The sequence below is a fragment of the Micromys minutus genome (genome assembly GCF_963924665.1).
Source record: "Micromys minutus genome assembly, chromosome: 1".
Lineage (NCBI taxonomy): Eukaryota > Metazoa > Chordata > Mammalia > Rodentia > Muridae > Micromys > Micromys minutus.
Window position 1 is genome coordinate 231413601 of NC_137969.1, and position 16534 is coordinate 231430134.

At 41.6% G+C, this 16534-nt stretch overlaps 1 pseudogene across 1 annotated transcript; it reads left to right on the top strand.

Annotated features, from left to right (window-relative positions):
- The first annotated feature begins 5088 nt into the window (after positions 1-5088).
- On the top strand, positions 5089-6863 carry LOC308438333 (WW domain-binding protein 11-like; annotated as a pseudogene). Its single transcript has one exon. The product of its transcript is annotated as a WW domain-binding protein 11-like (transcript).
- The last annotated feature ends 9671 nt before the right edge of the window (positions 6864-16534 follow it).

Sequence of the window (16534 nt, forward strand, 5' to 3'; positions counted from 1 at the left end):
GAGACCATGAAAGCTAGAAGATCCTGGACTGACATCATACAGACCCTAACGGAACACAAGTTCCACCCTAGGTTACTATATCCAGCAAAACTCTCAATCACCATAGATGGAGAAGCCAAGAAATTCCAGGACAAAACCACAAATGTACAATATCTATCTACAAATCTAGCCCTACAAAAGATAATGCATGGAAAACTCTACAACAAAGAGGAAGACCTCATCCTAGGAAAATCAAGAAACTAATCCTCTTGCAACAAACACCAAAGAAGAAAAGCACACAAACATACCTCTACCTCCAACAACAAAAATAACAGGAAACAGCAATCACTATTCCTTAATATCCCTTAACATCAATGGACTCAATTCTCAAAAAAAAAAAAAAAAAAAAAAAAAAAAAAAAAAAAAAAAAAAAAAGACATAGACCATCACACTGGATACATAAACAGGACCCAGCATTTTGCTGCATACAGGAAACTCATCTCAGCAACAAAGACAGAACTACCTCAGAGTAAAATGTTGGGAAAAAACTTCCCAAGCAAATGGTCCCAAGAAACAAGCTGGAGTCGCCATCCTAATATCAAATAAAATAGATTTTCAATGAAAAGTCATAAAAAAAGATAAGGAAAAACACTTTTTACTCATCTAAGGAAGAATCTATCAAGAAGAACTCTCAATCCTGAACATCTATGCTCCAAATACAAGGGTATGCACATTCATAAAAGAAACTCTACTAAAGCTCAAAGCATATATTATACCACACACAGTAATAGTAGGAGACTTCAACAACCCACTCTCATCAATGGACAGATCACAGATGCAGAAACTGAACAGAGACACAGTGAAACTAACAGAAATTATATACCAAATGGATTTAACAGACATCTATAAAATATTTCATCTTAAAACAAAAGAATATACTTTCTTAGCACCTCATGGCACCTTCTCCAAAATTGACCATATAGTTGGTCACAAAACAGGCCTCAATAGATACATGAACATCGAAATAATCCTATGCATTCTATCAGATCACCATGGACTAAGGCTGGTTTTTATTAATATTAATATTATTATTATTAATAATAAAAACAATAACAAAAGCCCACATACACATGGAAGCTGAACAATGCTTTACTCAATGATAGCTTGCTCAAGGAAGAAATACACAAAGAAATCAAAGACTTTTTAGAATTTAATAAAAATGAAGGCACAACTTACCCAAACTTATGGTATACAATGAAAGCAGTGCTAAGAGAAAAACTCATAGCTCTGAGTGCCTACAAAAACAAACAAACAAACAAACAAAAAACTGGAGAGAACATACACTAACAATATGACAGTATACCTGAAAGCTCTAGAACAAAAAGAAGCAGATATACCCAAGAGGAGTAGATGGTAAGAAATAATCTAACTCAGAGCTGAAATCAACCAAATAGAAACAAAAAGAACCATTCAAAGAACCAACAAAAGAGTTGGTTCTTTGAGAAAATCAACAACATTGATAAACCCTTAGCCAGACTAACCAGAAGATGCAAAGAAAGTATCCAAATTGACAAAGTCAGAAATGAAAGGAGAGATATAACAACAGAAATGAAGGAAATTCAGGAAATAAGCAGATTCTACTACAAAAGCCTATAATCAAGAAATAGGAAATCTAGAGGAAATGGACAATTTTCTAGACAGGTACCAGGTACCAAATTTAAATCAGGATCAGATAAACAATCTAAACATCCCCATAACCCTCAAAGAAATAAAACTAGTCATCAAAAACCTCCAACCAAAAAGAAGCCCAGGACCTGATGGGTTTAGTGCAGAACTCTATCAGACCTTCATAGAAGACCTAACACCAATACTCTCCAAATTATTGTACAAAAGAGAAACAGAGGGAATATTACCCAACTCATTTATTGAAGCCACAATTATGCTCATTCCTTTTTTTGTGCTTGTAAATTTAGTTAATCAATAATTTATTATTAGCACATGTTAATTGTGCAAATTAGTGATACAATGCTTGCAATATTACAGTGATTGATGATGATTCTGTCTGGTCATCTGTCAATTACGCTCATTCCTAAACCACACAAAGACCCTACAAAGAAACTTTAGACCGACTTCCCTCATGAACATTGTTGCAAAAATACTCAATAAAATTCTTGCAAATCGAATCCAAGAACATTTCAAAATGTACATTAACCATGGTCAAGTAGGCTTCATCCCAGGGATGCAAGGATGGTTCAATATATAGAAATCCATTAATGTCATCCATTATATAAACAAACTCAGAGGAAAAAAATATCATGATTATTTCTCTAGATGCTGAGAAAGCATTTGACAAAATTCAACACCCCTTCACATTTAAAGTCTTGGAAAGTTAAGGAATTCAAGGCTTATACTTAAACATAGTAAGAGATATATAGCAAACTAGTAGCCAACATCAAAGTAAATGGTGAGAAACTTACTTACATCAAAGTAAATAGTGAGAAGCAATCCCACTAAAATCAGGGACTAGACAAAGCTGTCTACTCTCTCACTAACTATTCAATATAGTACTGGAAGTACTAGGCAGAGCAATAAGACAATAAAGAGTTCAAAGGGATACAAATTGTAAAGGAAGAAATCAAAATATCACTATTTGCAGATGCTATGATAGTATACTTAAGTGACCCCAAAAATTTCAACGGAGAACTTTTACAGCTAATGAACAACTTTAGCAAAGTGGTTGGATATAAAATTAACTCAAATCATTAGCCTTCCTCTATGCAAAGTACAAACAGGCTGAAAAAGAAATTAGAGAATCGACACCCTTTACAATAGTCACAATGAATTAAAAATGCCTTGGTGTAAGCCTAACCAAGCAAGTGAAAGATCTGTATGACAAGAACTTCAAGTCTCTGAAGAAGGAAATTGAAGAAGACCTCAGAAGATGGAAAGATCTCCCATGCTTATGGATTGGAAGGATCAACCTTGTAAAATTGGCCATCTTGCCTATGTCAATCTAGAAATTCAATGTAACCCCCATCAAAATTCCAACTCAATTCTTCATAGAGTTGTAAAGAGCAATTTGCAAATTCATTTATAATAATAACAAAAGCCCAGATAGCAAAAACCATTCTCGACAATAAAAAAAAATGTCCGGGAAAATCATCATTTCTTACCGCACTGTATTACAGATCAATTGTAATAAAAACTGACTGGTATTGGTACAGAGACAGGCAGGTAGATCAATGGGATGGAATTGAAGATCCAGAAATGAACTTGTACACCTATGGTCACTTGATCTTTGACAAAGGAGCTAAAAACATTTGATGGAACAAGGACAGCCTCTTCAACAAATGGTGTTGGTTCAACTGGCAGTCAGCATGTGTAAGATTGTAAATCCATCCATTCTTACCTCCTTGTAGGATGCTGAAGTCCAAGTGGATCAAAGACCTCCACATAAAACAAGGTACACTGAAACTAATAGAACAGAAAGTGGGAAAAAGGTTAGAACACATAGGCATAGGGGAAATTTCCTGGACAGAACACCAATGGCTTATGCTCTAAGATCAAGAATACACAAATGGGACTTCATGAAATTGCACAGCTTCTACAAGGTCAAGGACACTGTCAGAAGGACAAAATGGCAATCAACAGATTGGGAAAAGATCTTTACCAATCCTACATCTGATAAAGAGCTAGTATCCAATATATACAAAAAACTAAAGAAGGTAGACTCTAGAGAATCAAATAATCCTATTAAAAATGAGGTACACAGCTAAACAAAGACTTCTCAATAGAGGAATATCGAATGGCTGAGAAGCACCTAAAGAAATGCTCAACATTCCTAGTCATCAGGGAATTTCAAATCAAAACAACCCTAAGATTCCACCTCACACCAGTCAGAATGGCTAAGGTCAAAAACTCAGGTGACAACAGATGCTGGCGAGGATGTGGAGAAAAAGGAACACTCCTCCATTGTTGGTGGGGTTGTAAACTGGGACAACCACTGTGTAAATCAATCTGGCAGTTCCTCAGAAAATTAGACATACTACTACCTGAGGACCCAGCTATCTCACTCCTGGGATATACATATACCCAAATGTAGCTCCAACATCTAACAAGGACACATGTTCAACCATGTTCATAGCAGCCTTATTTATAATAGCCAGAAGCTGGAAAGAACCCTTCAACAGCAGAATAGATACAGAAATTGTGGTACATATACACAATGGAGTACTACTCAGCTATTAAAAATGAGTTCATGAAATTCCTAGGCAAATGGATGGAACTTGAAGCTATCATCCTGAATGAGGTAACCCAGTCACAAAAGACCACACTCATGGTATGTACGCACTTATAAGTGGATACTAACCCAAAAAGCTCAGAATACACAAGAAGCCATCCACAGAATTTATGAAGTTCAAAAAGAAGGAAGGCCAGAATGTGGATGCCTCAGTCCTTCTTAGAAGGAAGAACAAAACACTCATGGGAGGAAATACAAGGTCAAATAAAGGAGCAGGGATTGAAAAAAAGAGACTGCCTCACCTGGAGAACCATCCCACATGCATCTACCAAAACCAAGCACTATTACTGATACAAAAACCAGATATGGATGTCTCCTCGAAGATTCCGCCAGAGTTATATAGATACAGAGGAGAATGCTTGCAGCTAACCATCTGACTGAACACAGGGACCCCAATGAAAGAGGTAGAGAAAGGACTGAGGAGTTGAAAGGGTTTTTATGAAGAACTGGGTTGGAATTTTGATGGGGATTGCATTGAATCTGTAGATTGCTTTTGGTAAGATGGCCATTTTTACAATGTTGATCCTTCCAATCCATGAGCATGGGAGATCTTTCCATTTTCTCAGATCTTCCTTGATTTCCTTCTTTAGAGATTTGAAGTTCTTGTCATACAGGTCCTTCACTTGCTTAGCGTGAGGTTTCAAGTTGTCGGTGCCTTGATGGTTAACCCAGATCTAGAGGTGAAGGCCACATTTCAGAAAGTACTCGGGGGAGAGCCCGCTAGGAGCTTTGAAGGCATTCTTTTTGTAATAAAGAAGTAAATCATATCAATTGTCAACATGGGATGAAGATCAATATTCTATACCAAGAGTGGGAAGGTTATGAACCCCACAGACCAAGCCAGAAAGGAAGCCCAGAGAAGGGAATTGAAAAAGAACAAAAGAGAGCGGCTGATGGTCCAAGCTGCGGTTTTGAAGATGACAGATCCAAAACATTATCTAGTACATGGAGAAATTGGATGAAATGGAGTTTAACCCAACGCAACAGCCACAGCTGAATGAGAAAGTCCTGAAAGACAAGCGAAAAAAGCTGCGGGACACCTTTGAGAGAATTCTAAGACTCTATGAAAAAGAAAACCCAGATATTTACCAAAAATTGAGAAAGCTACAAGTAGAAAATAAACAGAAGAGAGCTCAACTGATCCAGGACTTTGATGCCGTCAAGAATGCTCAGCATGTGGACGTAGAGAGCATTCCTTTGCCAGACATGCCCCATGCTTCTTCCAACATCTGGATCCAGAACATTCCTCTTCCTGGTGCCCTGCCACCCTCCAGCCTGAAGAAAACCTCAGCATATGGGCCTGCAACTGGAGCAGTTTCTATTCTTTCTCTCCTGGGACACGGTGTTCCACATTTGCCTCTTGGCAGAAAACCATCGGCCCTCCACCTGGCCCACCTCCTCAAGTGGGCTCGGCTGTAGGTCTTCCCCCTCGGAGGCCACATGAAGACATGCTATCTAGTCCAGAACTTGCTCAGCGGGGTCATGATGACAAGTCCAGCACCAGTGAAGACGAGGACAATCCTAAGGACAGGGATCACGATAAGCATGATGGCAGCACTGAGGACAATGACACTGACAGACCCAATGCAGAGGGTGACATGAATGAGCTCAGGCACGCAGATGACAGTGAGTGTGACAACACTGAGCAGAAGTCAGGTCTGAGCATCCGATTTGTTGATATACCCGGGAAACTAAAGGAGATAAAGAAGAAGAACATGAAGAAGCTGATTCTTTTTCAAGCCATGATGCTTCGAATGGCAGGTCAGGAAGTTGCTGAGGAAGGACAAGAAGTGGAGGAGTTTTCAGAGGAGGGTAATAACTACCCTGATTCTGAAGGAGAAAAGCAATATCAAAAGCAACCTAAAAGAGATTTTCACTCTGATGGCACATCTGCTGCCTCCTCACAGCAGCAGACTCCTCCACCGTCCATTCCTACTTCTCTGATACAAGCGCCTTTCATTCCAGGATGACCACCTCTTGGACCACCTCCTACCCCACCCTATGGCCTCCTAGTCCACCTGCAGGGGCTTCTCCATTCCTGAGAGGAATCCCAGGGCCTTTACCAAGACTTTCAACTCCACAACCTCCTCCAGGTCTTCCTCCTGTGCCCCCAGCTCAAGGACCCTCACCAAGGCTCCCTCCTCCTGCACCTCCAGGTATACTTCCTACGGCTAGCATGATGCACCCAATCTTGAGGGTTCCTTTTGGACCATCTGCACTTGACCTCTTCCCACCAGCTCCCTTGCCCAACCTAGGGGTGTTGAGTGCCCTTTCCAGCCTCATTAAGCCACAGGAAGCAGAGGATTCAAGTTCAGCCACCTTTGAGAAGAAAGGGACAGTAACCCTCAGTGCCAAGCCCTAGAGCACCAATCCCAAGGTAGAGGTCACTCGGTTTGTGCCCACTGCACTGAGGGTGTCCTGCAAGACTAAGGGGGCTACTGCTGTTTCCCGAAGATCAGAGGATGACTCTGTTGTGTCCGTTACCAAAGCAACCTCAAGACCTGGTCCTTCGGTTCCTGTTCCAGTACATACTAAGGATGAGGTTTATGAAGCATTTGTGAAAGAGATGGAAGGGCTGCTGTGACAGATTGTCCTGCAGGACTGGCTTCTTCTGTTCAGAGTACTGGGCTGTGGAACAGGAGTGAGGAGCAACGTCCACTTCCAGGATCCTCCTAATATTTGCCTGCTGGGATCCCCACACATGTGTTTCTTTACAATAGACCAGGTTGGGAAGCTGCTTGACCTCTGTCCCCTTCGACACCACCATCTCCCGCCTCTCTTCCCTCTCTATTTGGGAATTCTCTCAGTGAGGTCTTAAGTTACTTGTTTTGACTCATGTGCCATGGGCACTAGAGTAGAGAATTCTGGAGGTAAAAAGTTTATTTCATCTTGACCTTTGTGTTTATTTTTAATATTTTCCCGTAAATATTTTGTAATATTTTCCTCATAGTGAAATGGATTACAATATCCTTTCCTAGTTGAAAGCTGGATATGTAGGAAGATGATATGTAGTTCTGGGATTAAAGTTCACTTCCACAAGCTAAACTCTTGATTATTTCATGAAGAAATAAAATGTTCTCTACCAAGTTCAAAACTTTATCCAAAATCGATTTCAAAGGAAATTTATTTAAAATTTTATTTGTTCAAAGGTGTTGAACCTGAGCACACATGAGTCGCTATTCCTAGAACCCATCGCACCCCAGTCCTCTCCGGCGATCAAAGGGCAAGGCTGCATCAGAATGTACAGAATGAGAGGTACAGAGGTCTGAGGCAGTGGCAGGAGGAGCAAGAGAGGAAGGTGCCAGCCCTCTCAGAAATAGCATCTGAACAGCTAAAGAGGTGTGAGAAGCCGAAGAGCTGAAGCCGCATAAGGAGTGTGTCTTAGTCAGGGTTTCTATTCCTGCACAAAACATCATGGCCAAGGCAAGTTGGGGAGGAAAGGGTTTACTCAGCTTACACTTCCATATCGCTGTTCATCTCCAGAGGAAGTCAGGACTGGAACTCAAGCAGGTCAGGGAGCAGAAGCTGATGCAGAGGCCATGGAGGGATTTAATATACTGGCTTGCTTCCCCTGACTTTCTTTTATTTTAAAGATTTATTTAATTAATGTATATGAGTACACTGTAGTTGTCTTCAGACGCACACCAGAAGAGGGCATCAGATCCCATTACAGATGGTTGTGAGCCACCATGTGGTTGCTAGGATTTGAACTCAGGACCCCATGGAAGAGCAATCAGTGCTCTTAACCACTGAGCCATCTCTCTAGTCCTCAGTTTGCTTTCTTACAGATTCTAGGTCTACCAGCCCAGGGATGGCACCACCCACAATGCGCTGGGCAACCACCCCTTGACCGCTAGTGGAGAAAATTCCTTACAGCTGGATCTCATGGAGGCACTTCTTCAACTGAGGCTCCTTTCTCTGTGATAACTCCAGCTTGTGTCAATTTGACACATAAAATGAGCCAGTACAGAGTTCCAGGAAATGATGGGGAAGAACACTAGAGAAGGCCTTGGCCGTCAGGGGAAGCTGAAAGCTGAGCATCAGCACAGAGTCAAGATTCTCAACCTACAACTTTGAGAGGCAAGGCAGCACCATATGAAGCAGGAAGAGCAGGAGCAGCTTCAGAAGGAGGAAGGCCAGGGTCCTCTGGGAGTCTTGAAAGTGCAGAGATTGGAGTCCAGGGGCTGAGGCTAGGGACAGCGTTTAGCCCTGGCAGAGCCAGGTTACAAGGCGGCCAATGGCTTTTCCTAGCAGAAATGATTGTCCTTAATTTGTTGGATGCAGCCTCAGTGGCATATGTGGCTGGGAGCACAGAGAATCCTTCCATGGGCTGTGGGAAGGCCTTCTTCATGACTCCCCATCCTGGTGAAAAGAGACATCCCATGGTTCTAAACAAGTTTATTGTTAGGGCAGAATGTGGATGCACAAAACCTTAGCCCACCTCTGAGGGTAGGCCTGAGATTAAATACATTTTTCAAGGAGGAATGTGAGGGAACAGAAGCTTATTGGTTAAGCCCTCTGGCCTTTTACAAACCTCATGAGCATGGAAAAGTGCTTTTGGTCTACATATCTGTGGTCATGTCTCTTTTCCTATCATCTCTTGGTCTGAGATGTTAGGGATGATTCCTCATATACACGAGGAAAGGCTTGAGACTTGGCCCCTTCGTGACTGATGGCCACAAATCTCTCTGGACATCTGAGGTGACTTGACAAGGGCCTGTTGCCAGGAACAGGTGGAGCTCCTATTGTCCCTTCAGGGTCTGTGGTGTGTGTGGGCTTTAGCTCAATCTTACCATGATGGTGCCTGTACCATCAGCAGCTATTCCAAATCGGGCATTTTTCAAATCTGAGGGTTTGAAAAAGAAAGACACAACAGGATCATCTGTTTAACCAAAATACCATTTTACTCTCTAAATTCAGCTCTCAAGATACCCAATATAAAAGGGAGTATATATAGCTCCTAGCTCCCAGGTGGAAGAGACACCTCCTGGGTTGAACCTGTAACCTCAGGCAGTGTAAAAAGGAACACAGGTGTGAGTCACTGGCTTGTGGCTAGGCTGATCTGAACTTCAAAGGGGGAATGTTGTTTTCCCAATGTCTAGGCAGACAAGTGGGAAGTTCAGCTAACCCTTGGCAGGTGGGTATCGCTCCCAACAGCTCCCCGCTAAATTATTTTATAAAGTAGCACTTGGCTTAGGTGACATACGGATGTCAGCACTTGCCTTACACATCTTTGAGAAACCCACTCAGGCCCCCGTGGGTACTCTGGCTTAGGTTTGCAAGCAACCTCCCCCCACCCTTCACCACGTAGTCGTTTGCTTCTCATTTATTCATGCTCAATCGAACTTGAGCTGTACAGTTGCCTACTGCCACAGGCTGTCAACTGACAGCTTGACTCCAGGCTTGTTTTCTGCCTAAGCGACATAAGGAAAGATAGATACCAATGCTGCTCAAAGGGCTAATGTGCCCAGAGCTATGGTACTAGCCCAGTCTTATGAGCCTTTCGAAACATAACGAGTTGTTCCTGCAACTATGCTGTATGTTAGTTCAAATTTAACATTCCCAATTGAATGTATAACCAATCAAATGAATGATTTCAAAGGAATTTAAGTGAAGATGTCTTCAGCTACTTCTCTAGAAAATTCCCTTGTGCTGGCTGTGGCAATAAAGTGGGAAAGGACAACCCCCAAACACTGCAGCTGCAGAAACAGCTGCTGTAACAGCAGCAATAATGACTGAAGTGATGTCAAAATTGTTTAGGTGTGGGAAAGAATCAGTTGATTTTCTCCCGTATACTCCACAGTCACAGGGAACTCCTGGGATCCTCATTACCACTGCAAGGTCTTCTCTCTCCCAGCAACTCTCGGATAACATTCCTGTTGAGAACAATTGAGACTATCCCTTTCATTAATATTAATAGTATAATTCCATCAGATTAACAGGATGGACACAGGGCTCAGGAACCCAGACAGGTGATTCCACGTCCTGAGGAAAGACACAAACAGAGCCTTGGGCACTAGTCAAAATGAGACCTGGTCCCTTCCATGTGTTGTTGTCCAGAATGACTCCAGCCACGTTACTAGTTTTAAATAAAATTTTTGTTACCAATGTTACAATTTTTAAATCATACCCAATTACTTATAAGTCAATAATCTACAACCAAGACATGCAGAGCATATTTATACATTTAAAACCAGTCACAAACAAACATGAAGTGACCACACATCTTATATATTTAAACCAGACAAAAGTCTTACCTTTTCTGCTATAATTTCAAGAGAGGAGCACCTTGTCACCTGCTGAGCTCAACATAACACAGTCAGAGATTTTTCTGGGAAAAATAGTAAACAGTTCTAAGCTGAGAAGCTGCTGACACCTTTAAGTGTCCTTTTGACAGGAGTTAAAACTATATCAAGATAATGTCTTAACCATTTTTCTTTTGAACATGAAACACAAGCAACACTCACTGAAAACACAGACACAAACTGACACATATTGACAGATTGGTGTGCCAATATACAATACATAAGAGAGAGAAGAAAACTAGATTTGCCAAAGGGATCCAGATATTCTTCCTTAGGAACTCAGAACCAGAACTAGACGTTTCTCTAGTGGTAACCAGAGAGTCAGGATGTCTCTTGACCTCTTCCTGCCCTAAGAGAGCTCTGGAACAGTTTACATTAATTTTTCCTTCTCTTTTGCCATATCATCTTCTAGATAGGCAGAGAGGACTGCTTTTCTCAAAGCCATTCTCTCTCAAGTCTAGGGACTAGACTATCTCTAATTGGTGTACAAAGACTTAAAAACACTAATGAGAATTCTCTTTGTTCCTTTAAATTTTTAGCATAGCACATACACAAAAAAATTTTACCATTACCTCTTTTTACCCCTTTTCCTTAAGCACAATCACTAGTCGATCCACCAACTGTGGTTCCCATTTCCAATACACCCCAATTTCCTCATGCCCTGGCCAGCCTCCGTGGGGTGACCCTTCAGGATGTTCTTTCTTTCCCGAATATCCATGGAACCTCCACTTGATGGCACCTGCACTGTCAGCAGCTATTCCAAATTGGGCAAAGGCCTGAGGGATTGAAAAAGAAAAATACAACCCAGTTATCTGTGTAACCAAAATGCCATTTTACTCTCAGAATCCAGCTCTCAAGACAATCATATAAAAGGGAGTATATATATAGCTCCTAGCTCCCAGGTGGAAGAGCTATCCTCTGGGTTGAACCAGTAACCTCAGGCAGTGTAAACAGGAACACAGGTGTGAATCATTGGCTTGTGAGTAGGCTGATCTGAACTTCAAAGGGGGTGTGTTGTTTTCCCAATGTCTAGGTATAAAAGTGGGAAGTTTGGTTAACCCCTTGGGGGGTGGGCATCGCTCCCAAAATTACCAGATTCCCTCCCACTGTCCACCACCCCTCAATGGAAGTATTGAGAAACCCAATGTAAATGAGTAGATAAAATCCAAATCTGACATATACTGCAGAGGACTGCCTGGTTTGGCCTTAGATAGAGGAGATGTACCCAACCCTCAAGAGACTTGAGACCCCATGGAGTGGGGGTACATTTTATTGTAGATGGGGAAAGATGAATGGGATAAGGGATGACTGGGAGGGGGATAGTGACTGAAGTGTAAAAAAAGATTATTAAAGATAATAATAAATATATTAGTTCAATTAAAAAGAAACTTAATAAAAACAAAACAAACAAACAACCCAAAACCCCACAAAATATAAAACAAAACAAAACCAATCTGGGTGATTCCAGCATTCGTTTTCATTCCAGGAGACAGGGACATTGAATGTTCTTTTTCAGAGTACTTTCTTTTTAGTAATGTTTGTGCTTCTCCAATCTTGCAACACTTACAGAAAAACACTTCCCACACAGAAAATTAGTTCCTTGTGTGTGGCACTTGCTAATCCAGGGGTAAATTTTCTGTAAGAACTTTATGAATAACATCACCCCAGACGGTGAGTAGGATGTCCACACACTGGATCTATGCTAGCAGATGCATTTGCCCTCTTGTGCTCTTCTACCATGCAGTGGGGAAACAAAGGTCTCACTTACTGCCGCTCCTTTCAAATAAAACATTTAGACAAAGTCTAAGTTTTGTTCATTTAATGGATGGTACACTGATCATGTCAAAAATCTTTCTCTTCATCAGATGTTTGAGCCCCGTGCAAACCCTCTGGTTTTTGAGGTTGAACATGGATCTGTGGGAGGGAAACACTGTCAGCAAAGGTAATTTAAAAAAAAAGAAAGAAACATTGCTAGCAGAATTTACCTATTTTTAAGATTGGAGACTCATACCCAGTGACTCAAGCCCCTGTTTTCTTCCTTCTACTCCTCAACTGAAACTTAAGTCAATGGGAATTAAGGTTTTAGCCCCTCTGCCTACACTGCAGTTTCCACGGATCTGTGTTACATACACGCTGATAGGCCATCAAAGGGTTTTTCATGTGGGGATGTAACTCAGAAGAACATGCACTTAGCATATATGTGCAGTTTGCATTCAATCCCTACACCAAAACTAAAGAAGAGTCTTTGGGGACTTCTCTTTTCAGACCTTATAGAGCAACAATGTTGGTAAACCCCACCCCACAGCTACCTGACACTATAAAAGGGGGTACTTGCTGCCCCTTCGTGTTCCTGCTCTTTGCTCCCCCTTGCCCCTCTTCTCCCCATTCCCTTTCCCCATCTCTTTTCACATGCTCATGGCTGACCTCTACTTCTCTACTCCTCTTCTTCTCTTCTCTCTCTACTACATTCTTAACTCTCCTCCCCATGACCCGAATAAACTCTATTCTGTGCTATACCATTGTGTAGCTGGTCCCTCAGGGGGAAGGGATTCCCAAAATGGGTCCACCAGAGGCATCCCCATTGCCCTCTCTTCATCTTTTAATGAACACCAACTACTCTTAAAAGGGACATGAAACAGACAGCAGAAAGAAACTCTTCTATCAACAACATGATGTTCCTCTAGTGCATTCTGAAGTTCTTTCTGTGAAAAAAAAAAAAAAAACCCAAAACTGAACCCTACCCATGCCTCTGTGAAAGCCAGTCTCTTTGTCTTATAAATAAAAATTTAAACCACGCGCATCACATTACCATGGACCCATTAACATGAAAATACCAACTTTGTCACTTGCCAAAATCAGATCTCAAACAATACATGTCAGCAGTCCTTACTACATACCTTCCTGGTTACCCACATAATTTTCCTTTCATCCACTATTTTACAGCCTCTCTAAATGGAGCAGAAATGTGAAGTGGAAACATTTAGATCTCTGGTAAGCTAGTTATATCAAATGATGTTTTGCTAGGGCACACAGGTGAAAGGATGTCTTGCTAAACAAACACATGGAAGAATGTTTTCCTGAAGTAAACACAGGCGAAGGATGCTTTGATATAGCAAACATGTGGAAGGACCTGTGAGGAAGGAGTACCACTATGACCCCACAGACAATGGGAGACAAGACTAGCCTGAGCCTTGGTTTGAGTTACTCCACTTCTTTATTCTTCATGAAACACATGTACTTATTGGTTTGCCGTACATAGCATTGTTGGGCTCAACTTGTAATCATGCTGCTACTGAAAGAAAGTCACCAAAGAACTGCCCATTTCTGTGGCCTTACTGAGACCTGTTGTACACCATGTGGTTTCTTCAGGATTAAATGACAGCTGGTGGTTTGCCTCTGGTGTCTATCTGTCAAAAGGATTGGACTGTAGGCGCTGGTTCCTGCCTAGTGTCTACCTGCCTAGAGCTCTACAGCTGTTGAGTTGTATTTGGTGTTTGCTTGTGTGGATGAACTTTTGCCATAGAAGACGAATCTCATCCCAGTGAACAGGTTCACTTCCCCCATATCCTAGTAACTTTTCTCTTCCACTACCTATCTGGTGGGTGGTGGACTAGAGGAGAGTTTGAATCCTTATTAAATACAGGTTCCACAAAATTTATGTCTATGCAAAGGAAAGGTGTTGGTTCTCTTTCACAGCCACAGTCAGCATTTATATATGTAAATTATATGATCTATAAAATACACACATCAACATTTTTGTGTTAGAGGGACTGGTGATTGAACTCAGGGCTGTATACCTGTCTATACATAGGCAAGTGCTCTATGGTTTGGCATCTCCAAACTTCCTGCCCTCTGCTGTAGTGACGAGTATCAAACCCTACCCTTTTATGTCAAGTATTTGCTGCCATGGTAGTTAAGCTTCTATCGCTGTGACCAAGCACCTTCTACACGAAACTTAAAGAAGGAAAAACTTAATTCCCAGTTTGAGGTGATTTGGTTCATAATAATCCTTCAGGTCCATGCATGGTGAAGGAGAACAGTGTGGCAAGAACACATGGAGGGAGTGTACTTGTTTGCCTATTAGTGGACAGTCAGGAGACAGAGCCCAAGAGAAAAGGCAAGGCTGAAGGTATTTTATTCAAAGGCATGTCCCACTCTACTAGGACCTGGCTGACTATGGACAGAAATCAGCAAAAGCATGAATCAAAATAAACTTTTCTCTTCCCTTTTAAGTATTTGGACAAAGCTGCTGAGCCTGGGCATGTAGCCTGTTTAGAGACCAACCTTCTAGGGCACAGGGAAGGGAGGGTGAAGAAAGCCTCTGGGATAAACACAGAGACTATTCACTTCAGGGCATTACTCAGCGCTGTTCTCTGTAGCAGTTATCACATTTTCAGTGTGTGGGCATCTACAGGAGATCAGAACTTGCTGTACATTTGAGGAATCATGAACTATGAAGGCTAGAAGAGCCCTTAGAGTTCCAACCATGGCATTCTTTTGCTTTACATGAGAAGACCTAAGACGCAATGGTCATTTAGTAATGTAGGCAGGGTTGGAATTGAATTTTAAAATCTCAACTTGTCCCTTAATTTGAAAGATGTGGTCAATAACTTGGGGAGTGCTTTTGGGGCTGCTTGGCCTGAATTTGACACTGGGCCAGGACAGGGAGTTAAGATCAGGCCAGAATCTAATTTTAGGCTAGAACAAAGAAGTAGACTTAAGGCAAGAGCATGACTTTGGGTCAGGGCTGGAAAGTAGGCTCAGTTATCTTGATCATCTTGATGAGCCCTTAGAAACATGGGTCACTTGACTTGGTTTGTTGCCTTGTTTGTTCCTTGACTATTTGTGTTTATTGTCTTGCTTGTTCCCTTAGCCTAGAACTGATCTTATTACTTGCATGTAATTAAAATGGTATAAAAGGAGACTAGGAAAAAATAAACCTCCCTCAGCCTCAGAACTGGCTGGGGTCATGCCACAATAATGTCTAATTGTCTTTTTTCTTTTTAATCCTTGCCCCTGCTGTGCAGAACCTGTTGACTAACTGAGCAGGCTTGCTCAACGACTGGTTAGTTATGAAGTAGTACCATTCATCATTTGCTTAATTCTTATTAAAAACAGCTTAAGACCCTAGGGTGTAGGTTTCTTTGGTCTTAGATGGTTGCCTGAAGTTATTTTCTTTCTGAATCTATCATTAGTTCAAGTGGACCTCCCAATTCCAGAAGGCAGTGTTGGAATCCCTTCATGAGGCTTGGTTTCAACTCTGTGTTATGGAAGTGGTTCTCAATCTTTGGTTCATGACCCTAACAGGGGCCACATATCAGATAACCTGCATATGAAATATTTGTTGTACTTTATAATAGTATCAAAATTACAGTTATGAAGTAGCAACAAAATAATTTTATTGTTGGGAGATACGATGGCTTGTGTATGCCCGGCTCATGGTGTGGCAGTGTTAGAAGCTGTGACCCTGTTGGAGTATATTTTCCCCTGTGGGTGTGGGGTTTATGACCCTCATCCTAGCTGTCTAGAAGCCAGTATGCTGCTAGCAGCCTTAGATGAAGATTTAGAACTCTCAGCTTCTTCTGCACCATGCCTGCCTGGATGCTGCCATGTTCCAGCCTTGATGATAATGGACTAAACCTCTGAACCTGGAAGCCAGCCCCAATTAAATGTTGTCCTTGTAAGAGATGCCTTGATTATAATGTCTGCTTACAGTTGTAAAACCTTAGCTAAGACAGAAGTTGGTACCAGGCACTAAGGTATTGCTGTGATTGGCCTGACCATTCTTTTGCTTGGAAGAGTGTGGATTTTGGGACTTTGTATTTGGAAATCATTAGAGTGCTTTAAGTGGGGCTTAATGGGATAACTTAGTAGGAATATGAAAGACTTTGTTATTTAGAATGATCTGAATTGTGCATACCTGGCCCAAGAGATTTCATTGGAGAATTTC